The sequence below is a fragment of the Neovison vison genome, chromosome 1 (genome assembly GCF_020171115.1).
Source record: "Neovison vison isolate M4711 chromosome 1, ASM_NN_V1, whole genome shotgun sequence".
Lineage (NCBI taxonomy): Eukaryota > Metazoa > Chordata > Mammalia > Carnivora > Mustelidae > Neogale > Neogale vison.
In genome coordinates, this window is record NC_058091.1 from 294,500,547 (window position 1) to 294,511,641 (window position 11,095).

An 11,095-nucleotide genomic window follows, 5' to 3' on the forward strand; every position below is an offset into this window, starting at 1 on the left:
TGCAAAATGATACCAAATTGTTAAAACAATACATCATAGTTTGTATCAAAATAATAAATCTCTTCTATTTCAAATGAGTCTTAATTTATTTTTGTAGCATTAAATGAGATTGCTTTAAGTTTAAATATAAGCAGCATAACTAGCTTTGAGAAAAAGACATCCCATGCTTAGTAAGTATAAAACTCAAGTGGTAGAAGCAGAAGTTAATGGCTATCCAGAGGGGAGTTGACCTGCTACAGGCATTTGGTGTACCTGAGGCATCAATCAATATGACTGACAGTGGCAATGGGCCTCAACAACTGGTTCAACAAGCAGTTAAGTGAAAAAGGGCCACTGGCTGATAAAGTTTGAAATATATTTGTTAAAATTCTGCTGAGAAAAGTCATTCTTACTTGTAAATCTAGATTGGTTAAATGTATTAATTAAAGATCCTAGGTCATTTGGTAATATTATAACTTACCCTGTGTTGATACAGTATGTCATCATTATAAGAATCTTCCAGTAAGAATTAGTCCATTTATTAGAATATAATATTGATTTACTTTTTCTAGTGCATCATTAAGCCTATTAAGTACTTAACTTTTATCTATAAATAGATATTATGTTGAAGAAAATAAATTATAGATATTAATGTAAGATAAACATACCTATGTATAAAAAGTCAATGTATCGTTTTTGTTATCATTATGTTACAATGTAAGCACCAAAGTGTATGACTATCCTAAAACCATAGCTTGGCTTGGAGCATTTAGTGAACATCACCGCCATGTGTAATGGGAAGAAATGTAGGCTTCCAGAAGTCAGTGAAGGATTCCAGCCATGAATCAGCCAGCAAGAAAAATTTATAGGCTACCAAATATAGGCAGGTCCTACATGGTTAAAGAATATCTTTCTCCAAGTATGTATTCTATTTTTCCTTCAGAAGAAATTGAGTTCTCAGGTCTCTTATGACATATCCCTTATTAAATACATGAATGTTCATAGACAGGCTCGCCACACAGCTTGATCCTTCCAGAGGTACTTGAGGTAAAAACAAACAAAAACCACCACAAAAAAACCCACCACTTTCCCAATCCCCTTCCTTTGGTTTTCTTCCTCTGAAATTTATGTTCTACTTTTAGCTCCATCTGTGAATTCCCTGCACTAGTAATTAAGAGTAATTGAAACCCTTCCAAGGTCAGTTCGACCCAATGAAATTAGATGCATTCTACAAGCTAGCTTAGAAATCTCCTTCAATTTTGGTTTCCTTAATTCATGTACACCCTGTCTATTGCATAAACTCCTTGTCTTTGTTGGAAAACAAGATTGTGGCCCAACTAAAGAAGGTTTACTTGTTATAGATTAGGAGATATGTTTCCACAAACAAATACATAAATTAGAACTGGAAACTGAATTGAGATTTTGCCCTCAGTTTTATGTCAAGGAAGGACAGGAGTGGGTGCAAGAGTCCTCTGAGATTCTGATACCATTCAAAAATTTCCCAAAGGGAAACCATTTAGTGAGACATGAAGTTCCTCAGTTAAAATAAATAAATCACATATTTTTCTCTATACCTAGTCCTATGAGCTACTCATCACATTTTACTCTACCTATGCTATGAGTATAGCACTAGTCCCTTAACTGAGAGCTGTTTGGAGCCTAGTAGCCCTTGATTGCGCTGCTAGTGAAAGACACTTCTTAAGGAGTCTGGCTCACATCAGTCAGTCCTCGGACTCGTGCAGCAGACTTATGGTCCCATTATGTGCTGTGTGACCAAAGCACTCTGGCTGTCACTGATTGATCCAGAGTAAACATTTGATTGAAACTAAGGGGCTTCTTTCTCCCCAGTGCTTAAAATTTGGTACAGTGAGACCCTAAAATGAAGATATCCTAAAGCTGGTGAATGCTATTTTTGCACCTTGAAAAAGGACCATGGAACCCCAACTGCTTAAGATTCTGTCATTGCCCTGATCCAGGCACTGCTTGACTCCTGGTGTTCTGACTCTTCCACTGGCTTCTATTTTCCCAAGTTTCAATTTCTGTTGTTTATTTAATCTAATGTGTGGTGTTCAAAAATCAGCATGATTCTTTTTCTACATACTTCAAAGCCAAGATGAAATAAGTGTAGTTGAAGTAGAAGGAGAAAGAAAAACAAAACTTATAGGCTAGGAAAGATTGACATATGGTGACATAATGATGATACGGGATGATAACATAGCTGGAGATACGAGAGATAACATTCCAAACATTGAGGTGGACAAGAGACGATAGGTCTTGCTCATCAAGGACAAATCCAGAGACTGTTCTAAAGCTACAGAATTACCTGCATGTGTGTAGGAGCTCAGCTGGTTTGCACTACGGAGATGCTGCATTGACTGTTGGGGTTTCTAGAACATCATGATCATGGACTCCTACATTTGAAGTACACACACACGGACACATACACAGACACATACAGGAAATAGTATTCCCTTAGGTCAGCATAGACTAGTTTTAACCTAAAGATTGTTGGTGCTGAGAGATGAGAGCCATGCTTTATGAATTTGTCTTTATCATCTTTGCTTTTAGGTGAAAAGATAATTTATCTTTGAAAGAAGGAGAAAGATAAATTTACTTTAAGAGACAAATATATCCATGTGCATTTAAATATAATGAAATTGCAAAACATAATAAACCCCTGTAATTCCTTTAGTCATATATAACAATGCATATTTACTCTGGGGAAATGACCTTCGCTTTATTCTTTATCGTGATTTGATTTGATTCGGCTTTCTACCTAACAGCATTAGACTTCGAAATCTTGGAGGAGCAAAATTGCATTATTGATTCAGATAAGGATTTAAGAAAATCATAAACTAATGCAAAAATATCAGGCAAAAATATATCTTGTACAATAAGCCAGCAAACAACACAGTAATTCAGAGCTGTATCAGGAAGAAATTTAAATCAGTTTACGGTATAAGATGCACCAAATTAATTGAAATGATATTAACTTAAATACTAGAGTTGACAGCAGACACAGGCAGTCAGATATTACTTCTTTATGAATTTGAGCCTATAGAAAAACCTCTAAGTTTCTGAGGGGAAAAAAAGCAGTTAAAACACTTAGTAACTATTTTCTCTGATAGCAAATGCTATTTTCCCTAAAACAACCAGTACAGGGACAGAAAAGATACTAACAATAGAGAGTTCATAGTCAAAGTTCAGTGCAAGAATTTTTCAAGGAAGTGTGGTCCTAATTTGAATTAACATCTAGTTAGTTCATTTAATTACTCTGTGCCAAGAGTAATTGATTTTAGACCTAGAAACAGAAACAATTCTACTATGTGGAGAAAAACAAATCATTTTGTCCCTTTAAGTTGGAAGCGAGACAAAGGTTACATCTAAGAAATGTGCAATATGACTGAGGTTTTATCTCCTATTTGAACTATTATTTCAACATGCCTTCCAAGGATCACAACATTAAATACTAGTATAATTTAGCTGTTGATTATAAAATGCTTATATTACTGAAACAAACTTTTACATTGTCCATACCAAATAATGCGCAGATTCAGTTAAGAATTTAGATAATAACATTGTTAGAAGCTTTTGAGTCATAACTAATCATATGTTATTAGTTTCATAAAATACATGTTTTATTCTTTCAAAAGTGAGATTTCTTTCTTCATCTTACATTGCTTCCTCTTTGAAACTGTAAGCGTGTAAGCGGGAGAAAAATCTTCCTTCTGCTTCAGTCCCTACATCTCCACATCGATCAAATTAGCTTCTGCTCCATTGAAGAATCATTCCTTCCCACCCTTATTCTGTCCTTAATTGCTTGGTTTTGAAACAGGGCACTTCATGTGTCATGAAGCAGTTTTCTGGGGTAACTTTATTAAGGGACTCAGTTCCCAGTCTGAATTTTGGCAGTGCTGGGAGGTCCTCTTAAAACATGGAAACCCGCAGTGGACAAAGTAATGCAAAAGCTCTCCTGTCTAGTTTGTAGCATCTGCTTACTAAAGCACAGTAGAAAAATCTTTAATATCTACAGAAACATACCTAATTTTCACTCATTACTCATCACCTCATTCAAATACATAGAGAATACTTTCTTTCTTTTTTTTTTTTTTTAAGATTTTGTTTATTTATTTGCAGACAGAGATCACAAGTAGGCAGAGAGGCAGGCAGAGAGAGAGAGGAGGAAACTGGCTCCCTGCTGAGCAGAGAGCCCGATGCGGGGCTCGATCCCAGGACTCTGAGATCATGACCCGAGCTGAAGGCAGAGGCTTTCACCCACTGAGCCACCCAGGCGCCCCTAGAGAATACTTTATTGCTGAAAGTATCCCTTATTTTAAAATATGATGCACTAAATCCCATCATGTTTAGTGTATGCTCCTAGAGTAGATCCCGTATATTCTTTATCATTTCATTTCACTTAGAGTGATGATTGACTGTGGATTGAACTTTGTCCCACTGAAATCTTAAAAGCAGAAAAATAAAATAGGAATTACCATATACTACTTAGCAATGCCACATAGTATTCCTTCCAGGCTGGCTGACAGTTTGTTTTGTGTTGTATGATTCTTGTGTGTGTGAGATTCTTTTTTTTTTTTTTTTTTTTTTTAATTTATTTGAGAGAGAGACAGTGAGAGAGAGCATGAGTGAGGAGAAGGTCAGAGTGAGAAGCAGACTCCCCATGGAGTTGGGAGTTGGATGCGGGATTCGATCCTGGGACTCCAGGATCATGACCTGAGCTGAAAGCAGTCGTCCAACCAACTGAGCCACCCAGGTGTCCCGTGTGTGTGATTCTTAATGTTGCCTTTTGAAAATGTTTCTCCTCATTATCAGATAATACAACTTAGTTATAAAAATTTGGAACTGATAGAAAACTAACTCTAACTCACTTGCACACTAAACGTAATCATGTGTATATATATTCTTCTTTATTATCATATTTTAGGACAGCAGTGATGCTGAATTTAAAATGTGTAATATTTCCTATTGCATCTATTGCATCATGACTATCCCCCTGTTTGATTCAATATTTTTAAATAAGAATTTTAAGGGTTGTGTAGTATTTCAACATATAGATATATCGTGATTCATGTAATCAATTCTAAATTGGAAAATAAATGTTTCCATTCATACAGTTTATTATTATTATTATTGCAATTTTATTAATTTTTAATTCTTTTATGTGATAGCAGAAAAATCACATTGCATTTTTCATATCTTTCATTACAACTGAAACACAATATGCAATTTATCTGAAATTCTATAGAACAGAATTATATCCATTCAGTTTTATACATTTTTTTCCTGATCCTATTGTCCACTCCTCTCACATTTAAACGTTTTGACTATGCCCTGTGAACTTACAGTCAGTTAGCTGCAAGATGACTTCTACCTTAAATCTCTTTTCTTTTTTTTTTTTAATTTTTTTAAAAGATTTTATTTATTTATTTGACAGAGAGAGATCACAAGTGGATGGAGAGACAGGCAGAGAGAGAGAGGGAATCAGGCTCCCTGCTGAGCAGAGAGCCTGATGTGGAACTCGATCCCAGGACCCTGAGATCATGACCTGAGCTGAAGGCAGTGGCTTAAACCACTGAGCCACCCAGGTGCCCTTAAATCTCTTTTCTGACAGTCCTTTTCACATAACTGAAAACTGACTCTTCCTCAATGACATCCCCTCCTCTATAATACTCATATTTATCATATCAAACCTTTTTTACCTTTGGATTTCAAGGTGGATGGGAATCATTGTTCTTACTGCTTCCAGAATTTTCTCCCTTTCTTCCTTAGAAGTATCCTCCTTATAGTAATTGTTGCTGATCCCCAAATCATAGTTGCTCAATTTTTAATTTTAACATATGTTTCACCATCGTGACCTCCAACAGCCCTAACAAAACTCTTGGTGACTTCTAACACCATATAGTGTTTTAAAGACATTTTATATACAGTTTATATAGGCATTTTCTGTAATTTGAATAGCCAGGTCCTTTACTTCCTCTCTTCCAATGTATAGTCAAATGTGAAAGCTCGGTATGTGGAATTAGATATTCTAAGTCCAAAACCCACCTCCACCATGACATAGCTGGGTATCATTGAGAAGGTTACTTAATCTCTGTATGTCCCAGTTCCCTTGTCTGTATAGTAAATGCACCTAACTCGTAGTATTGTTGTTAGGTGTGTGCGTGTGTGTGTGTGAGAGTGTGTGTGTATATTCATAACACTAATGGTTCCCAATATGTAGTTTATTAATAAAAGTTTCACATTTTGCTTTTCCATCCAAACCACTTAAGCAAATGGTCATACTTTGTTGTTATCAACAACATTTTAAAGCTTTGTAATTTCAATTTAAGAATCCCAATCTCTAACCACCAAAATGTTCCTTTTCTGCTTATTGCCACTAATAATTATTACAATTATTACAACAATTATTGCTTATTGTACTAATTCCACAGCTCTCTGTCTCCACTGGGATGTGTAAAACCTTGGTCTATTGCTTTGGTCTGTTATTCATCCCTTCAATGACCTAACTTCTCAACCTACTCATTTTAATTACTCAGAGTTAGCAAAATCAATTTAGTGTTTGTTCCCTCTATCTTTCCTCCTCCTCTTCCTCCTCCTTCTTATTCTCCTTCTTCTTCTTTTTTGCCTTTCTCAAGTCTTCATACACATCTGGAAAAGTTCTCAAGTGTTCATACTCAACCTGGAAAAATACCTTAGTCAACTCAACTTTCATTGTCTTCTTCACTTGTATGCAACTGAATACAGGTGGGGGAAAAACACAATCACACTGCTGGATCTAGCTCCAATCTTATGACCTCCAATACCAGAAACCTTTTTTCCTTCCCCCCTCAGTAATTCTTGTCTCTTTCCTAAGTCCATTCACTATCCTAATTCCTTAAATGTTTAATTCCAAGCCCCATCTCTCTCTTAAAGCATAGAACAACTACTCCACTACTACTGATTTTGATTTTCTTATCAGAGAATGTTAGGTAACTTCCACAATTAGGTAACTTTCCTCAATTTCCCATCTCTATTTCCAAAAAGTTTAGGTAACTTTCCACAATTTCCCATCTCTATTTCCAAAAAGTTATTTGTATCTAAGCTTATCTCTCCTTTCTCTAAGTATCACTGAACTCTTTGCTCTATCTATGACCACTATTGTGTTATGGCCACTAGATCTCTTCTCTTCTCATCTATTCATGGATATGTACCAGCTATTTTCTTTTATCTTTTTCACAATGTTGCTCTCACTGAGTAAACAAACATGCTGTTCTTCTATTTAAAGATACCTTGGCCAACCTTCTTTTTCCCATTAATACTCTTGCTCAGTTTCTCTCTCCAGAAAGACACTTATTATGAGTACTATCGAGAGCACTATCTTTACTTTCTCTTTCTCTCTCTCTCCTTTTTTTTTTTTTCCTACTGCACTCTCTGTCTCTTCATGCATTCCACTGAGATGTTTTCCCACTACTTGGCTGAAAATTCTTTTCTCCTTGTTTAATATCTATTCTCTCTTACTGTATTCATCAACAATTTTTGACAGATTAGGACTAATCCTCTTTCAGTAACTATTTTTCTTCCTTTGGCTTTGGCTATGCTTCATTTTCTTTTTCTTTTCTTTAAATTTCACTTCTTAGTTTATATTTTTTCTCATCCATCAGATTCTCAGAGTTGGAACTTCCTGTTACTCATGGCTTGGACTTTTCTCCCCCACTTCCTTAGTTATTTAATTCTTTAAATATTATTAAAATGCTGACGAATTCAAATATATATATATGTATTTATTTAAATTCATCATATATATATATATATATATTCATCCTAGAATCTCCCTGATGTCTAGATTGATATAGCCAACTTTCTTCTTCTTCCTCTTCTTTTTTTTTTTTTTGGCAGGTGAAACAATTTTATTTCACAGCTGTCTTTCAAAACACGAAGACAGTATGTTCTTCATATAAAAACATTAGTACAGATAACTACACTTACTAGAAAATGATTATATAGACCCTCTCAAAGAAAAATCATACCATTATATGGTCTCAGACAAATTGCTTAGGAAAAACACATCTGGACTGATTCCTAAAACTTACCATAAGACCACCCTGCATCTTTTGGTTCAAACTATAGATTACTGTCATCAGCACATGTTCTTGCATTCCTACAGATTTGCTAATACACACATAGACTGGCTTGTAACTTAATGTTCCATTGGTTCATCAGCCTTTTCTGCAGGTTCATCAGCAGGTTGAGCAGGCTGTGCCTTTCTCTGTGGTCTTTCTTCAAAACCTTCCAGGAATGGAGATACATCATCATCATATAAATCATAAACCCCAAGTCTTTACCAACAATTCCAATGAAAACATTCTTTGTAGTGAGGTCCTGTTCTGCCAGAAGCATCTCTTGTAAGGCATGCAAACCATGTTTAACCAGTTCATTTAAATTGCACTCCATAAATCCAGACATATGTCTCTCCAAGTAAGTACGAGCTGATTGAGAACAGGCTCCAATGGACATGGCTCTACAGTCAAAATAGTTGGCAGATGGACAGGTTTGGAAAATGTGAGGGCCCATATCATCATAACCAGCAATAAGCAGTCCAACACCATATGGTCTCCAGCCATATCATTGGGTTGGTATCTGGGTCTTGCTTCCAATTAGCGATATAAGACAAGACACAGGAAGAGGTCTGTCAAATACAAATCTGGAATCCAAACACTCCTGGCACATAAAATTGTGTAACAGTCTAGCATAAGCAGTAAGTCCCACAGTTGAGATACCAAGATGGTTGTCAACATGGAGAATATTTTTCTGATGAGCTGCAAGCTCTGACTGTGCCCTCTTCAGTGCAACCAACACTGCATGGGTTTTTGATTTCAGACCGACTGTGGCTGAACCTTGCTTGACAGCTTCCATTGCATACTCAGTTTAGTGAACCCTGTCCTGAGGGCTCCAAACAGTGACATCCTTGTCATACTGGTTGTGAAACATAGTTCTGGTGCGGATCTGACTGTGGCTCCTGCAGAGGTGCGGGTTCAAGAAGGTTCCTGAAACTACCCGCCAACTTTCTTCTTAACATATTACTGAAGTATATAATACTGTATTATTTATATGTCCAAAACTGAACTTCTCATTTCTTCTCCAAAGCTATTTATTCTTCAGAATTCACCCACTTGGTACATGGCTATTCCATTATTGAAGTGACCCAGGTCATAAATCTATAGAATTATTTGAGTCCTCTTTTACTCTCTCACCCAAATTACCTTAAAAAATATCCACGTATTTTACAACAGCTCTCACCTACACCAATACAACCCAAATCTAAACCACCACAATCCTCTGGATTATTGTAATAGAAATGTAATTGATCATCTTGCTTCCACATATTCTCAACATGACAGCCAAAATGTTCTTTTTAATTCTGAAATCAGATCCTTTGTTCAAAATTATCCAATGGCTGGTATCTCACTCTCATAATTTATAGTGATAAAGTGATAAAAGCCAACATAAATTTAGTTTACAATTTGCTACAGAATATAATCTTGCAACACACTAACCCTTTGATCTCATTTGTAATTAATATCTCTTATTTGCTCTAGTCTCCTTGATTTCTTTTTTTTTTAAAGATTTTATTTATTTATTTGACAGAGATCACAAGTAGGCAGAGAGGCAGGCAGAGAGAGAAAGGAGGAAGCAGGCTCCCTGCTGAGCAGAGAGCATGATTCAGGACTTGATCCCAGGACCCTGAGATCATGACCTGAGCTGAAGGCAGCAGCTTAACCCACTGAGCCACCCAGGCGCCCCTAGTCTCCTTGATTTCAACAAAGACTTCAGGAACTGTACATCAAGAGGGTTTTGCTCTTACTGTTTCTTTTGCTTAGGAACTTGAGTCTCAGATATTTTCATGTCATCTCGTTTAGGTCTTAGCTCAAATGTAATCCCCTCAGTGATACTTTTCCTAATTTTCCCCAATTTTCATATTATTATTTCCCTAATTTTCATATTATTTTACACAGTGGCACTTATCACTATTGAGAGAAGAAAACAAAAACAAAACAAAACCTCAAATATATATAAATATAATATATATATAATATATAATACAGAGAAAAGGCATTTTCTGTTTTTGTCTTAAAATTATATGGACATATCTCAAATACCTTTACATATAAATTTTAGACATTTAATAACTATGTGTTGTTAAATAATATATAAATGAATATTGAAAGTTTATTTTAAAAAGAATAATCATACTCAATAAAGGAAGACAGTACATTTTATGATTGTACATGAAAACTAGCTAAAAATTATTTCATATATACTGCTTTTCTTAATTTTTAAAAAATATCAAATGATATTATATGTAATATTTGTATATATTCAATAAATGCTTTGCCTCAGTCTTTGAACTGAAATTTGCACAAGAAATGTAAGAATTCACAATACCTAAATTGAATATATCAGATCAAATTCAATTATAAATTGAATAATCCACATGGTAATTATGCATTAATATCTAAGAATTGACTCATGTATTACAGAAATTCTTAAGCTTTCTTTCATTGCAAAATATATAAAGTAAGACAGACTCATTACTGAAGTGATTTCCCTTGGTGAAGGCTAAGAAAAAAAATTAAAATACTGGTTCAAAGATAATATGAGGGTGCAATGTACTTATAATAAGATTTAGGATATGTAAGCTTAAATAAATACCACAAAAAGATAAAGAAACGACACAAAACATGAGGGAAAAAAGGAAAAGACACATTAGTAGATAGGTTGTTAAACTATAACTGATTTCTTCTGACATGAATTAAATAACTAGAACTTTAAAATTTATATTACCCAACATCTAACACTATGCTATAATTAAATATATATTTACACATATATAAATGTAGAGCAAATCCTTATTTACGAATGGTCTGTTTTCATGTTTTTAACACATTTTTGCAAAACGTACACTGGCAGGTTTCCTCCGTCTTTTCTTATGGGAGTGAATATTGAATTATTTTGTATTTGCTCTTGGTATATGGAGTGTAGCTGAAAGAGATGTAACATCACTGATGCAACTGGGTCATATATGTGGATGTCATTCTGTCATTTGATGATGATCAGGTCT

At 35.0% G+C, this 11,095-nt stretch overlaps 1 pseudogene; it reads right to left on the reverse strand.

Moving 5' to 3' along the window:
• Positions 1–8,141: 8,141 nt before the first annotated feature.
• On the reverse strand, positions 8,142–8,964 carry LOC122902299 (annotated as a pseudogene).
• Positions 8,965–11,095: the final 2,131 nt, after the last annotated feature.